A 7,487-nucleotide genomic window follows, 5' to 3' on the forward strand; every position below is an offset into this window, starting at 1 on the left:
GGGGGGTCTCGTGACCTGGGCACAACATTGGCCACAGCAGCTAGTCAGGAATGAGGTTTCTCCAAGGGCAGCCTGGATTTACTGTAGTCTCTATAGAGGAGATGCTAGCTGAAATCAACTCTATCATCATATGTAAGCTTGAAGGAATTCATTGGTTGAAACTTCTTGTTCTTCTGTTTTTGAGTGAATGTGTGTGAGAGAGACCTCATTTTTCTCCTTTTCTTTTTGGTTCACAAAGGGTTAACCTGCCCCAAGCCTCTACCAGCTATTTGAGCCTAGTTTCCCAGCCCCAGGCAATTAATTTGTTTGTGGGAACTTCTGAGAGAAAGGATATGCTGTGTTGATCCCAGCTGTAAAGACTGGGTATGCTCTACAGGACCCTATACGTAAAGAAAAACTGGCCAAGTTTCTTCTCTGCTCTGTTAATCAAATTCCTGGCTTGAGGGTTGGAGAGATGGCTCAGTGGTTAAGAGGTCCTGAGTTCAATTCCCAGCAACCACATGGTGGCTTACAACCATCTATAATGTGATCTAATATCCTCTTCTGATGTACAGGCATACACGCAAATAGAGTTTTCATATAAAATAAGTAAATAAAATCTTTTAAAAAAAAATTCCTGGCTTGTAGTGAATTGCCTTAAAGAATTAGCTTCAAAGAAAGAAAGGGACTGACATCCCTTTTTACAACTACCATTTCCTCTCAGCTAGAGCTGGCAGCTCTGACAAGGAAAAGGAGACTATTGGCTCTGGTTCCTTAAACATTAAACTTTATTATGAATTTATTAAAGAAATGCACCTCCCTTACAACCCAGCTATCCTAAGTAGGAGGGAAAGGAGATTAAGGAGAACAAGAATGAAACCTCCTGGGAATCAGTTCTGCGGGGCGAATCTCTTGGCGGATCCGATGGCGTAATTCTCCGGGAATCTCGCAGGTCCTCTACTCGATGGAAGAATGTGCAACGTGCATGGCCAGAACCTACAGCCTCCTCCCTGTGCTGGCCACTAGCTCCTGAATCCTGCAACATCCCCATCACCACTGCCCAGTGCTGTCAGGCTCTGGTTCCCTCCTCCCATTGATATCATTTTGCAATACAATAGCTGGGTCCCCGGCTTCCATCCTGGGCCCTTATGGCTTATCTCAGTCATCACAGGTGTTTATCTCAGTGGGGTCTCAATGGGGTCAAGTCACCCACGACTGCTTTCACCTAGGGCTCAGTCTAGGGAAAGGCCACATTCCTTCCACACATCCCCCCTTTTCCCTAATGTTAGATGGGATAGAAAGATAAGAGAGAAAGAAGGATCAAAGAAAGATCCCTAAATGAAACTTTTATTAACTTACAACTAACCCCACTAGGCAACCAAAAACACCCACCCCACACACTGGGAATGGGGGTGCCCTGCTCTCAAAATTACTTTTTGCTGTCTGGGGGTATATGCATCTTTTTGGTACCCTTTGAAAAAAAACAAAGATATTGGCCAAGCACTGGAAAAGGTAGCTGTATCTGTTTCTGTCCAGTCTTTTTGGGATAAATCCTTCAGTCTAGCCCCTTTAAGGTTGATATGCATGCAGTTTCTTGAGGAAACAGTAGCTGAGGCACCCTGCTCACTGCTCCAGAGGCAGTCTTCGAGGTTGAGTCACCCAGGCTACTTGCTCTGACTTCATTATTACTCTATTTTTTTTGTTATGAAAATAAGCAAATTTTTTAAATTATTAGTATAGGTATATTTGTACATATATACAGAACATGCAAGGTGTACAAAGTATACAGTGCTCTGCCTGCATGTACACCGGCAGGCCAGAAGAGGGCATTAGATCTCCAAGCTGCATAAAAGAATGTCATGCTATAAGGACCAGGTAGCTTTTAAGATTACCTTGCTATAAGAACACACTCATGTTTTAGGTACTAAGAGGTCTTTCCTGGTCAGATCTAATCTTTGTAAGTTTTGTCGGTAACCATATTTTTTCACTCCCTGTAGAAACATAAACATAACCACGTCCCCATCTCATAACTATTGCAGGTGTCCAGTTTATTGTTGATAGATCTTTATAGGATATTGATTGTCCTAGTTCCTCAGTTTTTTTCTATAACCCAGTGTCTCTCAGATGTTGTCCTTTCATCACCAACATTAAGAAAATTTAAAGTCAACAAAGCATTATTTAATCTGTCCCTGAGGGCTCTTTACCCTTCCCTTTTGTTTTATAAGCATTTCTTTTAAGGTTCAATTAGCTCTTTCTATAATTGCTTACCCTGTAGGATTGTGAAGTATATCAGTAATGGTCTTCATATTATAATATATAAAGAATTTTTCATCTTTTTTGTTTGTTTTGTTTTGTTTTTTGAGACAAGGTTTCTCTGTGTAGCCTTGGCTGTCCAGGACTCGCTTTGTAGATCAGGCTGGCCTTGAACTCACAGCAATCCACCTGCCTCTGCCTCCTGAGTGGAATTTTTTCATCTTAAGGGACACATACGCAGGAACATTGCCACTCTTAATTTGTGCAGGCATTCCCATGCTTGTCATTCTTTCTAATAAATGGGTAATTACACAATCAGCCCTTTTAAGACTTAAGGCAGTTGCTGATTGAAAACCTGAATGGGTATCGATTGTATAATGTATGTACCTTAGTATTCCAAATTCTGCAAAATGACACACATCCATCTGCCAAATTTCATTTTATCAACCAACAAAAACAGCACTTTTTCATTCTTGCCTCTCCTTCCGCCTTGCTGTAAGAAATACCAAATCACTGTCTGTCCATGTAGATCTGCCTATTAATCTAGGTGTACCATAAACATATAACATGCCATACACAGAATATGTAAAATTTAGTGACTAGCTTCTTCCGTCTAACACTATACATTCATCAGAGCCATTTGATGCCAATCCCATGTTCTGTAGACAAACCATATCCCATACCATCTGGTAGTCATTCGAAGTTATTTCCAGATTTGGGATGTTGTTAGTGATGCTGTCGTGGACAATGGCATCTGAAAGTATGGCTGAACACTTGTTTTCATGTTTTCTGGGAAGGCACTTGGAGTGGAATTAGTGAGTTATACAGGAATTCTGTGTTTGATTTATTGAGCAGTGTTTTCTTTGATGGATGGAGCATTTTATTTTCTTGTCAGGAGTTCATGGCAGGCTCCCATTCAAAACTTTGTGTTGTTGTTTCATGATGTCCCTGGAGGACATTCGGTAGCACAGCGCCATGAGTGTGAGGCTGTGCCTTCCAGATCTCCAGCCCGTATCATGATTGTTTTACATTCTGGTGTATTAGAAAAAATAATTATTTGTTAACATCACTTTGAGTTGAACAGAAATAAACACCAGTGGATCCTGGAGCTTAGCTGACCTTGTATTTGATTTCTAATAAGTGAGTAAGACAGTGAAGATTTTCATTACACTTTCTCTTCTATTTCCATTCCTTACTCCAGTATATTAGATGCTAAGTATCTCTATTTTTTTCCAAATTGAGTAATGGACTTTTCCCACAAATGTGTAAGACGTGAAGTCAACACCACCTAGATACAAATCTGAAGGTAAAGGTGTGATCATGTATCATGCTGTGACATGTCATTTGTGCCCTGTTCTCTGCGTTTTGCTACTCGAAACATAGAAGGTTGGGCTTGAGGTAGAGGAGAATTTACGTTTCAGGGAGGGTATCAGGTAGAAGCTGCATGAGTCAATATGAGAGAAGTTTCCCATTGTCCAATAGGAAAGAAACACACTGCCAGCACCCTTCCTTGAAAATTTGTCAACAAATAAACTCAGCACTTACCACCGTTACTACTGTGATGGCTGTTCTTGGTTGCCAGCTCCACTACATCTTGCATTAACTAAGATCTAAAAATGGAGGGCACACCTGTGAGATATTTCTGCTTAATTTCAAGTAGGAAGATCCACTTCTAATTCAGGTCTTTGAGGGAGAGAAACACACCGTTAATTCAGATCTTCTGGGCTGGGAAAAGGCCTGCCTTTACTCTGGCTCTAGAGACACCTTCTGCTGGAAGCCATCGAAGACGAAAGCCTTTGCTGTCTGCTTGTGCTGGCCTTGCTGGCAAGTCCACTCCTCCACTGTCATTAGAGCCTGCTTCTTTGGGATCCTAGTGTCTACTGGAGACCAGCTGAGCTGTCCAACCTTGTAGACTGAGCAAGTACTAGGTTTTGGACTTTCTGTTCACAGGCAGCCACTGTTGGATTAGCTGAGCCACAGCCTTTAAGTTACCTTTAATAAACCTTTATTAAACCTAATAAGGTTTTACAAATCTAAATTTTATGAATCTATTATATATGTATAATGAATATATAGGCACACACACATACAGAGAGATGTTCATTCTGTAAGTCCTGTCACCCTAGAGAACCCTGACTAATACAATTCTCTTCAGATGTGATGCAGAGAGAGTGCTCTCTCTAACGGTTCAGGCAATGTCTCTTAGGACACAGGATGCTTGTCCTCTCTCTCCTGTTTCTAGATGTTGCATAGGCCAACATTCACTGCAGTTGGTAACCCACCCAACGACGTCATCTGCTCTCTAGACATTTATCTTTAAGCAGGTTCTTATGTTACTTATGAAGCCCAAATCAGCTGGGTGTGGGTGGTATGTCCCTTTAATTCCAGCACTTGAAAGGCAGAGGCAGGTGGATCTCTGTGAGTATGAGGCTAGCCTTGTCTACATACTGAGTTCTAGGACAAGAATACCCTGCCACACCAAACAAATGAACAAACAAACAAACAAACAAACAAAAATCACTTACAGATGTTAAGTATTATTTTCTCATGGTTGTATTCCTAATCAAAATAGAAAAGATGTTTTTATTATTATTTATTTAATTTTTTACTACCACCACCACTACTATTAATTTTCTTTCTCTATGAGAACGAGTCTAGAGTCCAAAGACTTAGATCAACTAGTTTCGACTGACACTCTTCCTGAGGGTGGAGGCCTTTTTGGTCATGTGCCCCTTATGACTGTTACTCCAGTTCTAGGGAGTCCAGTGCCCTCCTCTGGCCTCCATGAACACCAGGTACACACACACACACATACACACACACACACACAGGCAAAACACTCATATACACAAAAATAAAAAATTAAATATCTTTAAAAGGAAATGGAAGCTTTGGATGTTTGGATTATGGATTCATGTTAAATATTTGTCTTAGTGTGCGCAGAAAGTCATGAAGTTGGCTTGGTCTAGTACCTTCAGAGCCATTTGTCAAGGGTTTTTCAGGTCAGAGTCCATGGCTCCTGGGGCACTGTGGGCCTTTCGGTTCAGAGACACAAAGGCACTCCCTCAGGCAGCGAAGCTCGCAGGACACCCGAGTATCTGCATCCCAAAAATCAGCCAAGCACATAGAAGCTTGGCTTAACAATTAGGCTTAGACATCAATCCTGTGTACTCTGTTTATCTTGTAAACATCAACTGTATCCTTTGTTTCTACTAAGGGCATATACAAAGTCTATGCCAGGCACAGTGGCAATGCTGTAATCTCAGCACCAGGGGAGACAGGCAGGTGAGCAAGTTCAAGGCCAATCTCATCTACTTGACCTACAAAGCAAGTCCAGGACAGCCAAGACTACATAGAGAGACCCTGTGCGGGGGAGGGGTGTGTGGAGTCTGTCCACAAGACCAACAAAGTCAACAAACCAGGGCCCAGAGGGGCTTGTGTACTCTGAAGCACCAAACAAGGACCATGCATGGACTGGACCTATGCAGCTGATGGGCAGCTCAGGTTTCCAATTAGTAAGAGGAGCAGGGGCTGTCTCTGCCATGGACTCTGTTGCCTGCTTTTTGATCACTTCCCCTTGGTGTGATCCTGATGTGCTTTCAAGTGCCTATGCTGTTAAAATCATCACATCCTGAAACTGACTCAAGTCGAGTTGGTGACTGGGGGGGTGGGGGGTGGGGGGTGGGGGGGGGGAGGGTATATACCAGCAGTTCCGGCACTTGGGAAGCTGATATAGGTGGATTGTGAAGACAAATCCACAGGGAGATCTTGTTTCAAAAATTATGCCCAACAAAATACCAGGGTTTTTGTTGTTTTGTTTCTGTAAGTGCCTGCCACTGTATGTATGTATGTATGTATGTATGTATGTATGTGTGTGTATGTATGTATGTGTGTATGTACGTATGTTTTTTTCCAAGACTGCATTTCTGTGTAGCCTTGGCTGTCCTGGACTCTGCAGACCAGGCTGGCCTTGAACTCAGAGATCCGCCTGCCTCTGCCTCCCGAGTGCTGGGATTAGAGGCGTGCGCCACCATGCCCAACTTCTTTCTTTTTACCACTACTCTCCCTGTTTGTTCTTCTAATTTTCCAAAAATAATTGGGATAGAGGAGGTAAAACTTGCAACATTCCGTATAAGCTGCAGATGTTGGATTCTGCCCACAGAAAGGACACACTGACTGTATGAGTGAACGCTGAGGCTGTCCACGGAGGCATCTAAACTGGCATCCCTGTATCTGGTGTGGCAGCGCTCCTTCCTCCACTCAGCTGGTGACTGGTTCTCACCTCAGACACCAAATAATGTCTTTCTGGAAAAGAAGAAATGCTTTCTTCCTAGTTGTACTGTCATCAGCCAGAAAACTGACAAAATGATGGTATTTTGGTTTGGATTTTATGGTTCTGTGTGTCATTCATGCCCATGATGTGGAGGCCAGAGGTCAACTTAGTAAGTATATTCCTTAGCTGCTCTCTGCTTTACTTTGAGGTAGGATCTCTCCCTGACATCTGTCTGTCTCTGTCCCCACAGCCCTAGGAGTACAAAGGCACGCACCACCACGCCCAGCTTTTTTTACGGGTGCTAGGGACTCCACTCTGGCCCTCATGGCCTCCTTGAGAGTGCTTTACTGATATCTCCACAGCCCAAATAGTGCTGGCTTTCTGGTTTCTTTGGCTCCATGTCTCTCCATTCTGTTACTCTGACACTTGTCATTAAAATCAAGGGCTAATGTCATCTAGCAGCTACACAATGAAATGAAAATTCCTTCATTAGTGTGATACATAAAGGCCTTCAAACCAGGTCCAGATCAACCCTCCTGGACCCATGCCCACGAGCCTGCAGAAGTTATTTAACCCAAAGTCCTAACTTCTACGGGGATCTTTCCCTTTGGTGAGTGTGCCCTGTTATTTATTGTTGGGCATACAACTAACCGTCTGCAGTGGACATAACCACTGACTAAGGAGAAAAGCTGAACATGGAGGCATTTCTAAACCTCCCAGGACGCATTTTCTTGCGGTTTGCCCAAGTGGTACACCACACACACAATGAAACCTGTGTCATATATTCATAAGTAAACATCGAGTAAAAACTGATGTGTTCCTTCTACGAGCAAATGTCTTTTCCATGAAGACAGGGAGTTGGTCTGCTTGTCACCTAGCGAACTCTGCCACCGCACCTGCCACCTAGCATGGACTAAGTATCTGGAGGTGAGTAAGCCACAGAGGAACAGCAGAGGGAAATGAGTTCACACAGTCTTTAACG

This window comes from Acomys minous, assembly GCF_964271855.1.
Source record: "Acomys minous genome assembly, chromosome: 16".
NCBI lineage: Eukaryota > Metazoa > Chordata > Mammalia > Rodentia > Muridae > Acomys > Acomys minous.